We start from the raw sequence: 22,272 nt of genomic DNA on the forward strand, positions 1-22,272 counted from the left end.
AATGAGGATATGAACAAGGGCTCGAGAGATTCTCCTGCAGGGTCTCTCGGCTTTGTTACTTTGTTAATAAAGTCTCATCTTTTGGCATCAAAACCCAAGACCTCAGAATGTTTCTTCAAATGGGGAAAAAGGGAAAACAATACAAATTGGCGTCACGAACAGGATGGAAAGGAGCACGGGTGGAAGACCATTTTGGGCTGTCTGGACTGAGCAACGCAAACAGTGGCCACTAAAAAAGGTAGGCAGTTTTGCGTACATAATTAGTTTGTGTTGTTCAGCCAGGTCTGCCCAGGATGGTAAGAACACTCAGATATTTGCTCTTTAAAAAGAACAAAAAAGGGGTTTTGATTCCAAAAGAACTAAATGCATGCATTGATCTGTGTTTTCTGTTGTTTTGGTTTTGAGAAGAATAGGGAATACAGATTTTAATATTTTTATAAGTGTAAAGTTTATGTTAGATGATTAAAGTGTTAAAAGAGAAGTCCTAGTCAAAAGACCTACAAGAGGTAGGCATTAAATCCTGCAAGGGTTGCCTTCATTGTGTAGAGGAAGTGAATCAATGAGACAGAGCGCAAACTTGTTTTATATATTTAATACGGTCACACTTTATATTAGGTGGCCTTAATTATTATGTACTTAAAGTACAATGTACTTAATGTGGTCATATTGCATTGCAAAACGCTTTTGCTTCTATTAAGGTGGGATATGGGTAAGGTTAGGGGCAGATTTGGTGGTATGAGTAGGTTTCAGGGTGGGTTAGGGTGTAAGGGTTGGGTCAACAGTGGTAATTACAGAAATTAATTACAAATGTAATTACATATAGGTTTTTAAAAATATATAAATACAATGTAAAAACATGTATGTACACAATAAGTACACTGTACCAAATTATTAATTTCAATGTAAGTACATAGTTGTTAAGGTCACCTAATGTAAAGTGGGACCTTTAATACTTGGTCAGTTCGATTTGTTTGGTTAACTTTGGTTAAATCTTTTATAATAATACTGTGCAGTGCAAAAAATAAAGATCCAAAAGATGGTTCATTGTGTTCATTGTTCATGATGTTAAGTTCTGAATCCGATGCCCGAGATGAGCTATGAAAGGTAAGTTCACACTCGGTATCATGATTCAACACACTTTAGGTCAATATCACACTGGACTTCTCCTTTAAATTATATTGGTCTTCTGGTAACAAATGACTCTGTGTTGTAGGTTTGTGCAGAATTCGAAAGAATTACAACAGTCCCACTGGTGTCAACATTCTTTGTCAAGATGGATGGATACCTTGCAAAGTTTATGAAGATTTTTGCCAACCGAGGAGGAGTCATTGGGCAAAGAATTAAAACCCTCTTGGAGCCTACTACTCGGGTATGAACAACTGCATGCAACAAAACCTTTTATTGAAACTAGGGATGCTCATATTGACCGTTTAACCGTTAACCGACCGTAAGAATTTTAACCGATTATTACTATCAGTTAAACGGTTTAAAAGGTTTTTTATATATATAGTTTTTTTTTTACGTTTGCAGCATGGTGAAAGAAAAAATAATGCTATATGTAAGTTATCTGTTTACTCACAGGCGCGTGTGGACACGTGCAGTGTGGCTGTACAGGCATATTTCGCTGAGCAAACAACTGCTTCACCTTCACTTAGTTAACTGATGTAGTATATGCAACACAATGGCAAGTGGCGATATTGGGTTATCAGAGAGTGAATCCGTGAGTGAATGTATTCAAATTCTGAATGGAATATAGTCTAGACAGAAAGTGCGCAATAGGCGCGCCCGTCATTTACTGTTCATCGCAATCCCACAAAGTTAATAAAAAGTAATAAAATAACCTTTACACTGCACATTTAATCTCTTATTTACATCATGTCTACACTTTCTTTGTTTTAATGAGAGAGTTCGCGAACGTGTAGAATTCAGAAGAACTGAAACCGGCACTTTGGGTGGTGAATGGATTGTAATTTAGCCGCCTCCGATTGGCCACAGCGATCATCAAATGTCTGTGATTGGCTATTGCTGAATGCTGTAAAAACACGCGTCTCCACACCATATGACAGTGGATGAGAACTCCCGGACCGCAAATTGAAAGGTATTTTGTTATGGTGTTTACTGTTTTTGTCGCAGATCTAACAGTTAACAGGCAGCGTTCCAGTCTATCCGTACAGCATGTCGACATGTTAAAAACTAGTTTTGTTGCTCTGTATGCTGCTGTTTGCACGTTGAAATAAAACATTTGCTTTTATTTTTATGTATCACAGATACTCGTGCATTCTATTTTTAAACTAATTTATTATTCTAATTTTATCAGTTAACGGTTAATGTTCGAATAACGAGCAGCGGTTGTCGGTCAGGAAAATTAACCGAAATGAGCATCCCTAATTGAAACTAGGGCTAGAACAATCAATCATGCATTGTGATTCGAGAACTGATTCTGAGATTTTCCCAATGCATTGCGATTCTCTCTTGAATAGATTTTGAGCTTGGTTTTAACACATGGCTCTGTATGCTTTACAATTTGCCGGGCTCTGCTTGCCTCCAATTCCTTACACATACCTCTTGAACCTAAATTAATCACAAATAAAGTTTTGAAACATTTAAGCAAATTATAAGGGTTTTCTCATCCCGTGCCATGAAAGCCGAGGTGCAAGTACATTTGACCACTTACATGACTTGCATGAGTGAAACGCACAAGTGCTCTTTTTCATGAGCTTTTTACTGTACGGTTCAAAACTTACCTAGAGCATCATCAGCTGTTAAAAACTTAGCTTGGAATCGATTCTAAGGAGAATAGTGATGCATTCTGAAAATCCCAGAATCGATCCACAAATCGAAATTTCAAAAACATTGATTTATTGTCCCAGCCCCAATTAAAAGGATAGTTCACCCAAAAATGAAAATACTGTCATTAATTGCTGACCCTCATGTCATTACAAACCCACAAGACCTTCATTCTTCTTTGGAACACAAACTAAGATATTTAAGTCCGAGAGAGTTCTGACCCTGCAGCACCACAACTGACATGTTCAAGGCCTAGAAGCGTAGTAAGGACATCAATGAAATAGTTCATGTAATATCAGTGGTTCAATCATAATTTTATGAAGCTACGAGAGTACTTTTTTGTTGTGCCAAAAAACTAAAATGACAACTTAATACTAAATTCTTTTTTTATGTCGTCCTAGTGGCATTTTGGAATACCACAAGGCATATATGCGCTGTCCTCTGATAAACAAGTCACAGCGCATATGTGTTCTACATCAGCAGCACCACACATGTGCATTGTTTATGTGCAGATCAAAGCATGCAAATGTGTCGGGGTACTCTCCAAAATGGCGCTGGGTTGAACAAAGTTGTTTTAGTTTTTCACACACAGTATTCTCGTAGCTTCATTAAATCAGGGTTGAACCTCTGCTGTCACATGGACAACTTCTGGACCTTGAACATGGCAAGACCCTTACTGTCTATGGAGGGTGACAAAACTTTTGGAATTCATGAAAAATATTTTAATCTGAGTAAAGGCTAGTCATGAATTATTTGCCCTCATGTTGTTCCAAATCTGTAAGACCCCATACATTCATCTTCAGAACACAAAGATTTCTGATGGAATCTGAGAGCTCTGTGACCCTCCCATATGCAAGGGTATACTACCAGATTCAAGGCCCATGAAAGTACCAAGATGATTGATAATAGTCAATAGGACATCAGTGGTTCAATTGTAATTTTATGAAACTATTTTTTGCGCTGATTAAAAAAAATGATTGATTTTACTTTGTCTATTGTCTTGGCAAGGGTAGTACAAAAGTACCGTCTATGGGAGAGTCAGAGAGCTTTTGGATTTGGAATAGGGATGGCGAAAACTAAAAAATTTCTTGACCGACCACCGAGCCTCATTAGCCGGTTGAAACCGGTTAACCGATTAGTTTAAAATATGGTACGCTATTTGAAATAACAGCCATTTCGAGCCGCGCCTGCAATTTCGCAACTCTGTCGCATCTCTCTGCCGCTCTGCCTCCCTCACACACACACACACACACACACACACACACTGCCACTCACGTCACTTTTTAAAAATCCCCTAGGATATTATTTTTGTTGAAATTAAACAAACGAGTAAATTACTATTTAAAAAAATGGTTGTTAGTAGGACTGGACCAGAATATTCAAATCGAATATTCGTTCGGTGGGTTGGCATTCGATTTTAAATTTTGAGATTCAATATTCGTTTTTTTTTCCATACACCTTGCATCCCCCGCAAAACGGTTCTCATTTGCGCTTAAATATGAATGAAGAAGATCAGACTGCCGCGCCACTAACACAGAAACAGCAAAAAAAAAAAAAAAAAAAAAAAAAAAAAAAAAAGAGAGAGAAATTGAGTAATATTTGAGAGACACTATAAAGTACAGTCGGGCCCACTTAAATGGTTTAAGCAAAACTAGGGCTGTGACTGTCGTAATGACAACTGCGCCTCTGCTTTAAATGCACGCATAAAGCTGACCGCAAAGCCCCAGCAAAAATAATTACCATGAATGTGTCGGGGAAAAAGTAGGGAGATATTTGAATTATTTATTAAAAAACTGGTATTTGACACAAAGATGAAGTTGATCCTGATGCCATTTGCTCATTGACGCGGCTTTAATACCTGCATATGCATTAGGCCTATAGCTATTGGATTTGGAAGAGTTTTGTTTTCGATTTGAATTATTTAAATTATTTTTTTTACAGTTTCGGATGATATATTAGTCTTACCTTTATGAGCAAAAATGAAGTTTCACATAGCGCTGGCTGGCGCTTCCATGTTCTGCAAAGCGTGGTTATATCTATGAGTTTTAATTGAAATCGTGATGACTTGGTCGTTACTTTAAAAAACAAAAACTTAAATTTAACAAATAAAAAGTGTTCCAAATATATGTCTAAATTAACTTTATAACCTAAATAAACGAAAATAAATGTAATCACTTTGCTATTAAAAACAGCAGCTGTGCAGTGGGGAAGAGAAAGAGAAAACAGACCGGTTCCAGTCGGACTTGGGCCAGTAATTCTGATGAGCTGTGGAAGAAGGTCCGGGCGAGGTTTTAGTAATGTTTGCAACGAATGTTTCTTAAATAGCCGATTTAACATTATTATTTAGGCTAGATTCATATTTAAATGTATTATTTATTTGATTTATTTTAGCGTTTTGTAGGCTGATTGTTCACTGATGGAAGTGCTCAAATAAACACGCACGTTTGTTAATAATGTTTGGGCCTCATTTATTTTGGGTTTCAACATAATATACATAGGCTGTGTATTTTATATAGGCTTATATACACAAACGTTATATATAATGTATATATATATTTATTTATAAATAATTTAGATACGAATAATTTATTTATATATAAACACCGCGCCATTTTTTTCGTTCTTCTTTTATTTAAATAGCCTACCCTTCACGGTGCCAGTAATTACTGTGCTAATTTCTGATTTGGGAGTGATTTGTTTGTTAAATTTTTTTAGGCTAACGTTACCTTATTAAAAGTATTGCACTTAACAGACATGTGTGTTTTGTATCACTAGCGCGGTGTCCGTTCATGAAGCGTATAAGCTCTGCCTGCGTGAGGCGCGTCGCATCCAGCAATGTTCTATTACAATTTATTAATTCTGAACGTGTGGTGTGTCCATATTGCACCAAAATGCAACACTGCACTCCCTCGGGTCCACAGCAAAAATCGTTTGGATGAACTGTTCTCGACATAATAAAAATGCAAACAGAAAGACATACAGAGATTCCTGCCTTTATTAGAGAGAAGAATATGTTCAGCCCCTCCCACCGAAGCTTCGAAGCTCAAAAAATGGTATTCGGACCAGCCCTAGTTGTTAGACCGTTGTGTTCTTTTGTGTTGACATGCAGATGTTTGGATAGGCCTATTGGCCCATGTGCGCCGTTGCGCGCAAAGTTTGTATATTTTAAACACTTCCGATGATAGTGGGGGTCACGAGTCACTGGCACGGTTATTTTGGGGGTCGTGAGATGAAAAGTTTGGGAATCCCTGGCCTAATAGACTGCAACATGATAAAACCAATGGATAAAACAGGCACCTTCAGAATGCGTAAAAGACGCACCGGCACTTTTTTTTTTTTTAACCGACTACCGACAACTTTGACCGGTTAATGTTGATACGGTCAACCACCGGTCAAACGGTCATCGGTTAACATCCCTAATTTGGAATAACATGGACTTAGTAAGTAATGACAGAACTTACATTTTTGGGTGAATTAACCCTTTAATTGAATTATCCTCACACCTCACCAGCCTCTGAGTTTTAGAGTTATGGTCATAATAAACATGCACAAAAAATGTTATAATGAAATGTAATAGGATAATATTGATTCTGTATTTGTATTTATTGAAGTACAATAATTGCAAAATATATACATGCAAATTATAAAATTTTGGTAAACATCTATAGCTGTGAACGGGAGACTTTATCAAATATGTTTTGCATTCCCCTTTGCTTTGACTGTTTGTCTGTATTTTCCTTATAAAAGATTACGCACCGTAACAATGGATAAATTACTAGAGTGACTGACAGTTTTTAAATGTGTGCCTCTGATTTTGGTAAAAAAATAATAATAAATAAATATATATATATATATATATATATATATATATATATATATATATTGGGGTGGGCATAGATTAATTTTTTTTAATCTAGATTAAATCTTGGAATTAATCTAGATTAAAATGGCTAATTTGAATTCTGATGAAGGCATTCAGAATATGTGTGCTATCCAAATAATGACTAAACATGTTACATCGTACTTTTATTTTGACAGGTTGAATGAAACGGTATAAGTGACACTCACAGCAGTTTTGGAGATTGAGTTTATCTGTTCATGTGAGATGCAAATGCCAAAAATTACCGGGAGCGTCACGTGTGCTTCAGTATGCGTGTAGTAAAAGCGCGTCTCCACCATTCATAGTATGAATTTCATACATACAGCTAGGCAAACGGAACATACCGGATTCATATTAAAACGGTCTTTTTGCATTTCAGTTTTCACAGACACTAGTCCATATCGCGATTTGAATTAAGTGACAGACCATATTTGATTTATGAATCCAAAAAACTACGAATTTACGTGGCATTTCGCGCTATAGTAGATTCGGTTTTTATGAATGGAGGACGACGCGATCCCGTCTGTGTTTTGGTGGAGGAGACATAAACGCGCGACCATATTCTATAGTCTTTGGTATACATCCGCGTTAAACTATCAAGGTGAAAGTCGTCATAGCTTGCGTAGTTTAGACCCAGCTCCCAACCCAATTTTGAGAATAGATTAACGGCGATATTTTCTTTATCGCCCGATAAAAGTCTCACGTTAACGCTGATAACGGCCCACCACTAATGTATATATATATATATATATATATATATAAAAGGCTAAATTTAGTTTTTATTGTTATTTGCATCTTTAGGCTGATGACATAGAAGTGAAGAGAGAATGCATACTCAAATCTCTGTGTCTACCTGAATGAAGACCCTAGCAGTCTTATTCTGGAGTTTATGGTCAGTATGTTTTTTTAATTATTATTCTGTTCAAAACATGTTCCTGAATGCTAAGAGCTGTGGCACAGTTAATATGCACAAATTTAAAAGTTCTCCATTTTAAATTGCCTCTTTAGGATACAGACGGTGCTAGCTCTCAGCAGGCAATCCAGAAAACTGTCCTGGGAATCTATGCAATACGATACGAAGGTGCCAACATTGAAGACAGTCCAGCAGATGTTGGAGTGGTGTTGGAAGGTGAAAAAGTTCTCCAGGACCTTTGCAGTGTACCTTATGCAACAGCCATGTTGCTGGGACTGATTTATGGACTGAACCTAAGCTACCCTCCAGAACTCAGATACACTTTCGAGGTACTACAGAAGCTATTTTTGGAGCTTGATGGCAACAAGTTGTCCAATAAAGTGCAAACCCTGAAGACAAAGCTGTTCTCTGACATGTTTGAGTAAGGATTTATCCTGAAACGTTTTATTGGGTACCTTTTAAAAGCCAAAATTTAGAAATGATAGTGGTTTGACGTTTTTGCTGTTCTCTGTAGTTTTGTAATGTGGGTTACACTTGTTCAACTGTATTTATCTATGTTCAAAATAGTTGCAAGGTGCCTGTTTTAAGATGCTATTTGATAATTGTTGTTAGACATCAGTTCTTAATCTAAATTACAATGATTTTAAAATTTATTTTTAGAGGAGGTTATGCCCATAGCTGCACATTGCTCGGAGGCTGCTTGGCATGTTATTTATATTTTTTTTTTTCTGTAAAAGTTGTTAAATAGATTCCAGAATTGATTTACAGAATTGATATTCCAGAACCTCAATTAGTCTGCAAACTGTCATTTCTGACCTTAAGTGTCAAATTTTTTTTTTTTTTTTTCAGAAAATACTTTGTTAAAGGATTATTTGTTGACTATTCCAAAATAATGCTTTGAAACTAAAAATCATGTTAATGCCTTAGCACAAGTCTAAAGACTCTTGAATGTAAGCTTGAGCCTGTTTGAAAACTGTTTAAAACACTGTTTATTATCCTTGTTTAACAAATACAGTTTAATAATTTGTTACACATCTTGCCTTTTTATGAATCATTACTTGACAACCACACTCACAAAATGCTTTGTTGAAGGGATTAACTTTAAATAGAAACAATTGAGTTAAAATGACAAGAATTAATTGGATGGAACTACTGTCCATAATTTCATTGACTTGTTTGAAACCAAGCTCCTTATGTTGGCTTAGTGAAAGCTATTTGGGCAGTTTTTGGTAAACCAAAACAAGTTGACTAAACTTAATAGTTTTAAGTTAAAGGACATTGATCACATTGATTTGGTTGGACATTACTATTTCACATTTATTTTTCTAATTTAATTGTGTTGTCTTAACAGAATAATTTTTATTAGATTTAAAAAAATCCTTATATGTTATTAAAAAACAATTTGGTTGTTTGGAACCACTGTCCATAATTGAATTGAGTTAGTTTAAAGAATCATTTTTTTGAGTGTGTGTTTATTGTTAAGTGGGCCTTGAGGATAGCAATAAACGTGAAGCAGATAAAGTAAAGTCCTATGGATACCGCTCTTTTATAGAGGTCTGCACGGATAGGCAAAGAAAGTCCTATGGATACCGCTCTGTAGAGGAGTTAGGAAGTTACAGAGGACTGCACGGATGGGCAAATATCCTTCAGAGTACTGCTTTTTTTACTGTTTTTAAGAAAAAGTTTCAGTGAAAGAGCGAGTGAACTGATAGGTCACTCAAGAGGAGTGTAGAGTAGAGCATTCTGTGTAAATATATGTGTCATTGTCTGTGTGTGAGAGAGTGATTGTGGTTAAAGGAGAAAATAATCGCCGTAAAAAGATGCGTGCCCCTCCTGTACAGCAAGGCAAGGCAAGTTTATTTATATAGCACATTTCATACACAATGGTAATTCAAAGTGCTGTACATGAAAGGAATTAAAATCATAATATGTGATCCTGGATCACAAAACCAGTCATAAGGGTGAATTTGTGAAACTTAGATTTATACATAAACTGAAAGCTGAATAAATATGCTTTTCAATGATGTATGGTTTGTTAGGATAGGCAAAAAAAAAAAAAAAAGCTAAATATTGAGAAGTTTGAAGTTTGAAGTTGTTGAAGTTCTTCTCAATGCATATTAATCAAAAATTAAGTTTTGATAAAATATCTTCATGGAACATGATCTTTATTTAATATCCTAATGATTTTTAGCATAAAAGAAAAATCTGTAATTTTAACCTATACAATGTATTTTTGGTTATTGCTACAAATATACCCGTGCTACTTAAGACTGGTTTGGTAGTACAGAGTCACATATCATAAAAATCATGAAAATTAATAATAATAATCACAACAACAAAAACAGAGAATTTAAGAACATTTAAGAGGATTTAAAATTTGATTTAAAATTAATTAACACAGTAAAAATGATTATACATAAAATAATGCAATCTGTTCGGACGTAGCACAGTGCTCATTCAATAAATGCACAACTAAACAGATTAGTTTTGAAGATGTACCATCACTTGAGTGTGGTCAGGTTGCAGAGACAGCCCTAAATAATAGGGACTAATAAGTATAAATACATAAATGGATTTGTATAAATTTTATAAAAAAATATGCAAGACATAGATTTAGCTAATTATTATAGTAAGAGATTAATTAAAATAATTTGTTTAATTAATTGAAATAATATGTTATTTAATGAATAATTTTATGAATAAATAAGATTGCACGTGCTTAAGAACTTTATATTTATAACTGAAGACTTCTAATATTTGTATCTCTTTATCCCTGGGAGACAGTATGGAAGTTAATCCATTATAGAGTTTCAGAGATTTGGGGTTGAATTAACTAAAAGGCAACTTGTGAAATGCAATTTGGAAGGAGAACAAGATTGGGTGACCAAGTTAATAGAAATTATGATTTAAAGGCCATAGACATTTTACAACAGTAAGGGAACTTGGTGAATAAATATATGCTAATAGGGAAAAATTAATTCACCATTACAAGATTATTCTGAACAATCTATGTGAATTTAAAAGAAAAGTTAGAATGGAAATCTTTGTTTCAAAATATGCATGCCATGCTGTTGTAGAAAGAAGGATCATTTTGTTTTATTGCAATTTACTTAGATAATAAAGGTAGCTTTTTTCTGCATTTTGCAAAGAAGAAACTGCTTGCTATTTTCGCAACGAAGAACTTGCTTTACTAAAATAGAATAAGGGAACTGCTGTTTTTAACCAGATGAAAACGACCATTGAAAGATTTGGCTGAAAAATTAAATTTAGTTAGAGCTGATTGCTCAGACACAATTGAGGTCATAGTTTACTAAGATTCAATTTGATTAATGCAGTCTCTTGAGTGTTAAAATTTCAGATGACTTCTGGAACAGTGCCTTGACAAAGGAAAGCAAAGAACGGGAGTCTGTTTAACACTGTAGTGAAGATGCAAAGACAAGGCTGTGGAGAGAAGAAGAGGGAGTGGCTGATGGACTTTCAACCCCCCTCCTGAAAGAGGACTGCACACTCCGGCATGGAGAAAGGCTGACTTAAAGCAGGAAAAGGTGAATCTTTCACTTGAGACTTTTCCTGAGGATGAAGACAACATCCGGAAATGCAAAGCTCTGGTATGATCAATTAAAAGCCAGACTGAGGAGAAGCAGAGAAACAATGGAGACCATACACCACAACATCAGGCCTTTGACTGCCATCACAAGCTGACGAACCAGTGCAACAGCTGAAGAGCTTCAACAGACTGATGATCTACAGAAAAGAACTTCCATCACTGCTATCACGTGCACAGGCATATATAATGATCACTATAGAGACTGCTTCAAATTTGGTTGATTATTTGATTAACTTAATATTGATTATTCACTGGTCTCACTGCAGTTCTTTAAATTCTGTGTTCTAACTAACATTCTTGATCTGCTTTTCATTAGGTACCAGTCCAGCCTTATGTCTTAAAGAAAAAGGAATTTTTTACAGAAAAAGTGGGGGCTTACTCACTAATCAGATAAAAATGGAGCTGGATTTGGCATAGAGAGGGCTATTTCATTAACCAACTAGGGGAAATGTAGTACTGAATTATCAATAATAATGCTGACCTTATAAGAGGTCTAATAGGAAAAATAATGCTGATAAAATAAAATGTTGGTCACTCCATTTTGTTTAAGGGACATTTTGGGGCTAGATTGGAAAAAATAAAAACTATAAAGTTCCAAAATCATAAAAATCACAAATGCTGTCATCACTGGGGGAAATGAGATAGAAATGTTGATATCCATGGATCCTAAATTGTGCAGAGATTTCCTATGCATGCTATTCAGTAGAAGCTCATGAGCAAAAGCAAGATTAGCAAAATTTAAAGTAGACAAACAAATGACAATTAAGCAACTACAATTGGCTCTCTAAATTGCACAATGCCAAGGCCAATTATTTTAAACCGAATAATCTGTTAGATTTTGATGAGGAAAAAAAGAAGTTTACATAGCAGTGTTAAGTAAATTTTGTGGGGACAGAAGTTACCCAGTTGCATAATATGATGTTTAGAACCTATGGGAAATAACTACACTTAATAGAGGCTGATAATGAAAAAAGCTTCTATTCAAAATCTGAGGTTAAAATCGTTCATTCACAATCAACTAAGGTTGCACAAAAATAAAAATGAAGTTAGCCAAAAAAGTGTGTGTGTGTGTGTGTGTGTGTGTGTGTGTGTGTGTGTGTGTGTGTGTGTGTGTGTGTGTGTGTGTGTGTGAAAGGGAGAGAAAAAGTATGAATGATGGTGTGCAATGATGTGATATGGAGTGAAAGATAGTGTCTGACGAGACACTGAGGCAAATCAATTATTTTGCCCAAACAGAATTATACAAATTTTGAAATGTGGGCCCACAAGGAGAATTATGCCCAGTAAAATAATGACCACGGATGAATTGGTTAAGTTTCCTGGTCTGCACATTATTGTTGTGGCAGAAAGAAAAACAGTGCCACAACTGCGCAGCGTATTGCATGGGAAGGCAAAGCAAGCTTGCTCTGTCCACCCCACAGCTAACTTTCTTTTCTACAAACATGATGTAGCTTAATCTGTGGCAAAATTAAATGAAATGATGTTTTTCAGGATGTTAACATGAATAAAGTGGGTTGAGTGTTTTCCAGGTTGAAAAGCTTATGCTATTGAACAAGATAGGCCTAAAATTAGTTCCATGATAGTGGGACGCAGAGATAACTGAATTTGCAAATTGTTGAGAATAAATTGGAAATTAATTAAAAAATAGTAACAACTCTATTAATGTTATAAAATCAAAATATTTAGTGTAAGAATGGGTATTAGCCCTGTCCATTGTATTGATAGAAATGGGTATGAGAGCCCAGGGGCCAGGACAGCCCTTAACCCACATGACATTTCCACAGGTCACACCAAGAAGGACGACTGGCCACCAGATGGAAAAATGAGCTTGCCTGATATCACTAACAACAAATTCTGAAGGTTTCTATTTACAGGTAACAGCACTATCAAGGCCAGGGAATGGTTGATAAGAACCAGTGAGGATGCCGTTATGATCTCAAGGGAGAATCTTACATCAGCAACATGGTTGCAGAGTGACACCTGCGAGAAGGAAAGACGAAGACAGAGAATGAAGCAGAGAAAGAACTTTTAATATTAGAAGGATTATGTAGGCAGGATCTTTTTACTTCTCCCCTAAAGTCAAGTGTGTATGTGGGGGGAGAAGAGTTTTGGTTCTGTAGCTCCGCCAAAGTGCTGTTCCATAATCTGGTCATTGGTAATAAAACAATGTGATTTACCTTAGTCACTAGATAGTGATACCGAATTGTGAAGCTGCACTCTGGGTAAAGACATGCAAAGGTGAGACTTAGTAAGTCTCAAAGGGGGAATGTTGAGATATCAAATCAAATCATAAGTATCCAAAATCAGGATTCCAATGCTCAATGAAATATGACCCCTTGAGAAAGGCAGACATAGAAAAAGAATGGCAAGAAGGAACCAAAGAACAAGAAATTGAAATGATCTCACAATACATCATAATAGGGAAACAGGGAGCAGCCTTGAAAATATCTGAAAATGAGTTCATAAAGAGATGGTTCAAGTTGAGCGATTCCACACCTCATATCTCTTTATATGTATGAAAAAATTGGGAAGCAAAGGATCTACTGTAGGACCAATGATAAAAAAGCTGAACAGAGTAAATGGGAACATACAATGAATCCATTGATTTTTCATTCTGCAGACAAGAACTACATAAAGATGTAGTGTGGTACGTCTTTGCTAGGCATTCCTCAAGAGGTCGTCATTAACCAGAAGTCACAAATGCAAATGATGTCAGCACCAGAGCCAGACAACATTACTACGGAACTTTTACAGGAAGTTGAACATCAAGTGCCATCCGAGCTATGGTCTAGCACTAAGCTTAATTGGGTTGATGCTTTACCTCTTGCCCTAATGAGCTATCGCATGCAAACTAACAGAAAAACGCATCTAACACCGCATGAAATGCTTACTGGTCGACCTATGCCTGTTCCATGTGGCAGAGGCATATACATGGGACCCCCATTAGAACAATTACAAATGGAATTAAGAGAATACATGAAAAAACTAACTGCTATCCATATAGCTATTTGTGTGCAGGAACAGAGAAAGGAGCCAAGTGAGGAGACGGAAACCACCTGTCCAATTAACCCAGGAGATCAGGTCTATTTAAGGGTATTCAGAAGGAAATGGAATGAACCGAGAAGGGAAGGACCTCATAAAGTGACAGCAGCTACTTCAACAGAAGTCCAAGTGGAAGGAAGCAACACCTGGTATCATTTGCACCACTGCACAAGAGATCCTAAAGAAAGAACAAGAATGGGAGAAAACAGATCGGAAACAGATAAGCAAGAAAGTCCAATAGTTGAAAAACAGTGAAGTGCAAAACGTGGCAGGAGTTGAACAGAACAATAATTCTGACAATATGCCTGATCATCAGATGCTCTACAGGTTCAAGTCCACTTTAACACCACAATTCCAGATGCCATCACTCAAATGGTCAACCACACTTCCCCACAATTGACTTTTCAGCCCTCAGTTGAACCCGGTGGTGGAACTAACCTAATCCAAGAAGAGCAAGGATTGGGTGAGAAGCAAACAATATCAAGGCAAAATAGACACATTGTGAGTGATAACCAGAATATAAGTTATGGAGAAACGAGCAATTCAGATATCTTATGGGAAAAAGCAGAAGACAATAATTGGTATAAATGGGTAAATTTTACAGCAGAAAAAGAAAAATGGAAAACTGCGTAGTCTGCTTTGAAGCAAAAGCAATTTTATATATTGTACCAACACCCATCCACAGTTCCAGTTGTAGAATATATTATGATGAATGGTTAGAAAAGTGTCCAGGAATATCAAATGTCATGGGCTTAGGTGTAGTAAAATTAGGAGGTAAATGTTTCAAAGAGAGAACCAGACAGCTAAATACTTTCTCCAATCCACAACAAACTACAGGTTAGCAACTGAACAATAGTGGATATAATTGCCGTAATTGGCCAATATTACAGAAGGCGGCACACCAGCCACAATTAATGACAGATCAAGAATTTGAATGTTATAAAAGAAGGGGAATATTGATGTAGGAAGATTCAAAGGAAAATGTATGGAAAATACCGCAATGCAAAGAAGACTATTTAGAGATAAAGGAAGGCCCACCACCTATATTTGATGAAATTGATATTGCATTAGCAGACATATGGTGGATGTGTGGACCAGAATAGGGCGTTTTGTCATCATTACCATAAAACTGGTCAGGATTATGTACTAGGGTTATGCTAACACATAAAATGAGTTACATCGCTCTAGAAGAGGAAACAAAAAATTAAGAAAAAAGCAAACCCAGAAGAACTTGTGAAACAGACCCTACAGTTTATATTGATTCAATTGGTCAACTTGAGGAATACCCAATGAGTTTAAAGCTAGAGATGAAATCAAAGCAATGTTGTACTTACATACCAAATAATACTGCACCTGGAGGTACATTTAGCGAAGTTATGGTTAAGTAAAAAAAAAAAAAATTAAGAACAGAAGTTAAAACAAATGTTCTTAGGAATTGCTATAATGGTAGGAGGATTATTATTTCGCTGTGTACTACCTTTATTGAAATCCCTAATTATCAAAGCCAGAGTTAAACAAATGGAAATGATAAAGTATCAAGGTGATGAAAAATTTAATCAAACTCAACATGAATGTTATCAGAACAGGCTTTACAAGACAGCATTAAAATGAGAGTTCAAATACCTCTAATGAAGATTAGGATTGTATCTATAATCTGAACCTTTGTATGATGTGTTTTTTATTCTGTTTCATATTTTGCATATTTTATTTCCTTTTATTCAGTTTTATTTAACTTATATCTACTCTGTATGTATGTATATATATATATATATATATATATATATATATATGTATATGTATGTATATATGTATATACATAACTGTGACAACCACAGGCAAGGCTCAACAAATTGCACGCACATGCTTTAAACAACTGTGGCCCTTTGTGTATGCAGTGGGAAGAGGTGGATTAAGGTGTCAGGGTCTTTTACTCCTTTCTAGTCAAATGTGAGGGGAGATGTTTGGCCCTGATACCCCTACAGAGTGCCGTGGCATGATTTAGGCCTTTGGTAACGAAACATAGTGACTTTGGTTAGTCACTGAGTAGAAGTAACTAGAAAACCTGAATCATGGAACAGCACTATGGAGAAAGTGAGACGTAGAACGTCTCAAAGGGGGAATATGAAGAAGGTTTTTATTAATCAGATTTAAGTATAATCAATGTAACTATAAGCAATTTATGCATCAAGCTACTATTATAATCATGTATTGCCTGTGTATATCACAAGACCTTTATCACAAGGTCTTCTGGAAAGGAACAGACATATGTCACAAGGCCTTTATCACAAGGTCTGCTGGAAATGAACAGACATACATTGTATGTCTGCATCACAAGGTTGTAGCCCTCTGGAACTATATGTAAATGTACGTATGGAACACGCCTACAAGAAAAAAGCTCTATAAAAATGAGGATATGAACAAGGGCTCGAGAGATTCTCCTGCAGGGTCTCTCGGCTTTGTTACTTTGTTAATAAAGTCTCATCTTTTGGCATCAAAACCCAAGACCTCAGAATGTTTCTTCAAATGGGGAAAAAGGGAAACCACTACAGTATCCACTAAATTAGAGTTATTAATAAATGCATTTAAGAAGTTCCTTGAATTGGACTGGGGGGCTCTCTTAGAAGATGATCTGTCCAGGTATGCATCTAGGACACAGTTAAAGTCCCCCCCTACAATTAAATTAGTTTGAGACATATTAGGAATGAGATCGAAAACTTTCTTGAAAAAATCTGGATTGTCATAATTTGGGGCATAAATATTCACTAATGTAATAGGGAAGGAATGTATCTCTCCAGATAATATAATGTACCGACCCTCTTTGTCTGCTTTCAAGGTTTGAAGTTTAAAAGGCACACCTTTTCGTATAAGGATAGCGACCCCTCGAGCTTTAACAGAAAAATTGGACTGATATATATTTTCTATCCACCTGCATTTCAGCTTATCCTTGGAATCAAGTTTAAGATGCGTTTCCTGCATAAAAATTATATCTGCAGAAAGTGATTTTAAGTGAGATAGTACTTTACTTCTTTTAACGGGGTGATTTATTCCTTTCACATTCCACAAAGCGAAAACAAGCCCTTGTCTGTTACTTTATGTTACAGCATCATTCGGCATCATTTAGAACCTAATAAATTATCATCACCACACATGTTACCACTTTGACGTGTCTCAAACAGGTCCCCCCCCACCAGCTTAAATAACAGCCCCGTCATCTAACCGACAATTAGAACCAGCGGTACGAGACGAAGTAAGCTAAATTGAAAAGTTGAATTAAGAAAAATCAGAACAGTAATAATATGAATAATAACACACAAATTAAGTATTCAAGAAAACACCTAACATAAATATGTTATTTGTTGACCTTCAAACATTAAATCAACACAGATCCACAATAGAGGGTTTTGGAAGAACATCTCAGAATATATAGAAAAGAAAAGGAACAGGTATCGTTGCCGAATGGGTTATGCTTAAGGGGGAAAAAATGCACTCAACGAAGGAGTGATCGCACTTATCTCAATTATGCAACATCCTTAGAACAGTCACTCTGATCCGAAGCAGTTTTCCGCGAATTTAACGGCCTTGTCTGTATCCGTGAAATAATGTTCCTTGCCGTTGTACGTAACCCTTAATTTTGCTGGATACTGTAGACCATACTTGACACCAGGTTTGTCCTTCAACTGTTCCCTTGCACGTTTGAAGAGCGCGCGGCGTTTTACAACTGCTGGAGGGTAATCGGGAAATATGTTGATTCGTTGCCCCTTGAAAGTAACTTGCTGTATCCTGGCCGCTCTCTGCAGAATTTCTTCCATTTCGTGGGTGTAGTGTAGCCGAAGCACGAAAGCCCTCGGCGGTTCTTCAACTCCAGGACGGTTTCGCAATGCCCGATGAGCGCGATCAACAAGTGGCAGATTATCTAGCGATAATGCTTCCATCAGAAGTTGCGCCATAAAGTCCCTCGGTTTCATCCCGGACTCGGCCCCTTCCTTGATGTGTAGAACACGGATATTTTGTCTCCTACTACGCCCTTCAAGATCCATACATTTGTCCGTTAGCTGCTCTACCACCTGATTCAATCGGCCTACTTCTTGCTCTAGCTTAGTTACGGCATCCGAAGAAGCAGAAGCGTTAGTTTCCAAGCTTGCCAGTTTTGAAGCATGCTCATCCACCGTGATTTTAACTGCTGAAATCGCAGAGCTGGCCTCCTGTTGAAACGCCGTAAGTTCTCCTCGTATCGAAACAGCAAGTTGTTCAATTTTGGAATCTATTATCTCCCCGATTTCGGATTTGATTGAGCGTATTTCCGAGCGCAGCGAAGAGATTGCGTTAAGAATCGCTGCATTACCCGCGTCCTGAGTATTTTCAGCCGCTATATCTTCTGTAGCAGAGTCCGAGGCGGGCGCGGCCTGTTCCGCTGCTTTACGAGGCTTGGCTGGCATGTTTAACTAGGAATATTCTAAACCTGCAACTCTGACAAATCAAATGTAAATCAAAAACCTGTTCCTTTCCTAATAATAAAAGATTATTAAAAGATGTTCTAGATGTATTAGATTGGATTCAGTGCGGAGCTGTCAAAGAACACGTGCTACCCGCTCATGTTGAAACCGGAAGTCATTTCTTTATAATTATAAACATAAAGAGAGCTTGCCAGTCTTTTATGTACCTCCTTCTGTCAAAGTCAAACTTTGCGCAATCCAACCGACCACTCTAGAGCAAATACTCTTTGCCTGAAAGGTGCCTAATAATATATGCTGAAATAATATTGGCATTATAATTATTGACTATAATTATTGATTTTCCATTAGGCTAGTTTTGGTACCCCTCAGCACTGCGGGAGTGGCGGCGTTGTATATTAATTAATATTTCGGTCTTTTTCGGTTATTATTCCGAAGCAGGATTGCTTTCCTGTTTATTTATATTTTTAAAACTATAACGCTACTATGGGCATTTATTTAGGTGTTATCATTGTATCCATTCATTTCTTTATTTTAATAATATTATTTGGGTCTTATTACCTGTGAAATGTTACAGTAAGCCATCAGCGTTCAGGGGGTCTTTAACGACACTATAGGCTATCGCAATAAGCTGTCACAGCATACACGGAGACAGAGACAGAGGTAAGTATAAAATGTAAGTTGAAAGTTTATTAACAGGTTTGGTATGAAGACAGTAGCAGAGATCGTTGTAATTATGCTTATCTGAATAGTGGCAATGCTCAGTTGAATCGATCCAACAGGAAACACATCAGGCATAGAGTCCAACTCTGTGGGAACAGAGAGTGATCGCATGGGTGTGATCGGTAGATCAGACAACGAGGAGTGAACCAGTCCGGGTATATAAAGGGGTGAGGTAATTGATTACAGGTGCGCTAGAAGTCAGGTGATTGTGATCGTGTGTGTGTGTCTTCAGTGGGCGTGGTTGGTGGATCTGGCTGTGGTAGAACCCTGACATTACCCCCTCCTCCAGGGGCGGCTCCCGACGCCCTTCTCCGACGTCGAGGGCGACCTCGACCGCGAGGGGCAGGACGTTCTGGGTGGCTCTGGTGGAATTCTGTAAGAAGTAGAGGATCGAGGATGTCGTCTCTGGCCACCCATGATCTTTCCTCAGGTCCGTACCCCTCCCAGTCGATGAGATATTCCAGGCGACCTCCCCGACGCCGGGAATCCAGGATCTCCTTCACGGTGTAGACAGAGGGTTGATCCAGGATATCAGGAGGAGGGGTCTCAGCTTCAGCTTCTGGCTCATCTGTGGCAGAGGGAAAGTGAGGTTTAAGAAGTGATACATGGAAGGTGGGATGAATTCGGTACCTGGGTGGGAGCTGAAGCTGATATGTCACTTCGTTGATCTGCCTCAGGATTTCGAATGGACCAATGTAGCGGGGACTCAGCTTTTTACAAGGTAACCTCAACCGAATGTCTCTAGTAGAGAGCCATACCTTGTCTCCAGGTTGGTATAATGGAGTGGCTCTTCTACGAGTATCGGCGAATTCCTTGTGTCGTCTGATGGCTCGTTGGAGGTGTTGATGAGCTGAGTCCCACACTCTCTCGCTCTCTCGGAACCAGTAGTCGACAGCTGGAACATCAGTGGGTTCCTCCGTCCAGGGGAACAGCGGTGGCTGAAAACCGAGTATGCACTGAAAGGGGGTCAATCCAGTTGTATCCTGACGTAAGGAGTTTTGTGCATAATCGGCCCACGGGAGGAACCTGCTCCAGCTGTGTTGGTCAGCAGAACAGTATGACCGGAGGTAACGTCCAAGTTCCTGGATCTTTCTCTCAGTCTGGCCGTTGGTCTGAGGGTGGTATCCTGAGGACAGATGAACAGACACACCAAGTGATTTGAAAAAGGCCTTCCAGACATGAGAGATGAATTGTGGACCCCGGTCCGACACTATCTCCTCGGGGAGACCAAAGTGATGGAACACTTGCTGGAAGAGTAACTCAGCGGTGTTCATGGCCGTGGGAAGGCCTGCCAGGGGGATGAATTTGCAGGATTTAGAGAAACAATCCACTACAACCAGCACCCAGGTATTTCCTTCTGAGTTGGGTAGGTCCGTCACGAAGTCAACCCCGAGGTGGGACCAGGGTCTCTGCGGGATGGGTAGTGGTACCAGCTTTCCTGTGGGTAGATGACGTGGAGTGTTAGAAGTGGCACAGACTGAGCAACCTTGGACGTACCTGATGACATCCCGAGTCATACTGGACCACCAGTACCGAGATTGAATGAGCGAGAGGGTCCGCCTGCTACCTGGGTGTCCAGAGCCCGGAGATTGATGAACTGTGTCCAGAAGGTGTTGACGCTGGGAGCTGGGTACGTAGATCTTACCTTCTGGACACTCCGGCGGAGCGGACTCTTGGAGGGTGGCTTCTTGGATCCAGGTGTCGATGTCCCACTGGATGGGGCTAACAATGAGATCCGTCGGGATGATGTTATCGGGTTCCATGGTTGTATCCGGAGCGAATTGTCGGGATAACGCATCTGCCGGTATGTTCTTGGATCCAGGACAGTAGGTGATCTTGAACTGGAAACGGGTGAAGAATAGCGCCCATCTGGCTTGGCGAGGGTTGAGTCGTTTAGCTTCTCGCAGGTACTGGAGGTTTTTATGGTCCGTGATGATGGTAAATGGATGGTTAGCCCCTTCCAGCCAGTGGCGCCACTCCTCCAAGGCGAGCTTGATGGCAAGTAACTCTCGATTTCCTACATCATAGTTTTGCTCCGCCGGAGACAGTTTTCTGGAAAAATAAGCACAGGGATGGAGGAGTGTGGACTCACCAGCTGCTTGTGACAGCACTGCTCCGACGCCGATGGTGGATGCGTCTACCTCTACCACAAATGGTAGATCCGGGTTGGGATGATGGAGTAGTGGAGCAGTGCTGAAGATCTTCTGTAGCTGATGGAAGGCTTCGTGGGCAGAGTTGTTCCAAACCAGGTGTTTCGGTCGATCACGAAGGAGGGAGGTCAAAGGTGCAGAAATGATGCTGTAATCCTTGATAAACCGGCGGTAGAAGTTTGAGAATCCCAGGAATCATTGGAGTTCCTTGACCGTACTGGGTTTGGGCCATGTCAGGATGGATTGCACCTTATCGTGATTCATCTGCACACCCTCGGGACTGATGTTGTAGCCTAGGAACTGGATGTTGTTCTGGTGGAACTCACACTTCTCTAGCTTAAGGTAGAGTTGATGTTGCCTGAGCACCTGGAGGACCTGACGGACGTGCTGGCGATGTTTGGCCTGGTTCCGGGAATAGATCAAAATATCGTCAATATAGACTACAACAAACTTATGGAGAAATTCCCGGAACACCTCGTTCATAAACGTTTGGAAGACAGAGGGACTGATGGACAAACCATACGGCATAACCAGGTATTCGTAGTGGCCAGCAGGTGTTATAAACGCTGTTTTCCACTCGTCTCCTGCACGAATACGAACGAGGTTGTAAGCACTCCCCAGGTCCAGCTTAGAGAAGATGTGAGCCCCACGGAGTTCCTCGAAGGTGGCAGGTACGAGTGGAAGAGGGTATGGTTGTTGGTTAACCTGTGAATTAAGCA

The 22,272-nt window shown here is 38.6% G+C and overlaps 1 long non-coding RNA gene across 1 annotated transcript; it reads left to right on the forward strand.

The window, feature by feature from the left end:
* Positions 1 to 797: 797 nt before the first annotated feature.
* On the forward strand, positions 798 to 8,117 carry LOC141334123 (uncharacterized). The gene is made up of 3 exons (XR_012355480.1): positions 798 to 1,369; positions 7,469 to 7,559; positions 7,676 to 8,117. It is a non-coding gene; the product is annotated as an uncharacterized lncRNA (long non-coding RNA).
* Positions 8,118 to 22,272: the final 14,155 nt, after the last annotated feature.

This window comes from Garra rufa, chromosome 4 (assembly GCF_049309525.1).
Source record: "Garra rufa chromosome 4, GarRuf1.0, whole genome shotgun sequence".
Lineage (NCBI taxonomy): Eukaryota > Metazoa > Chordata > Actinopteri > Cypriniformes > Cyprinidae > Garra > Garra rufa.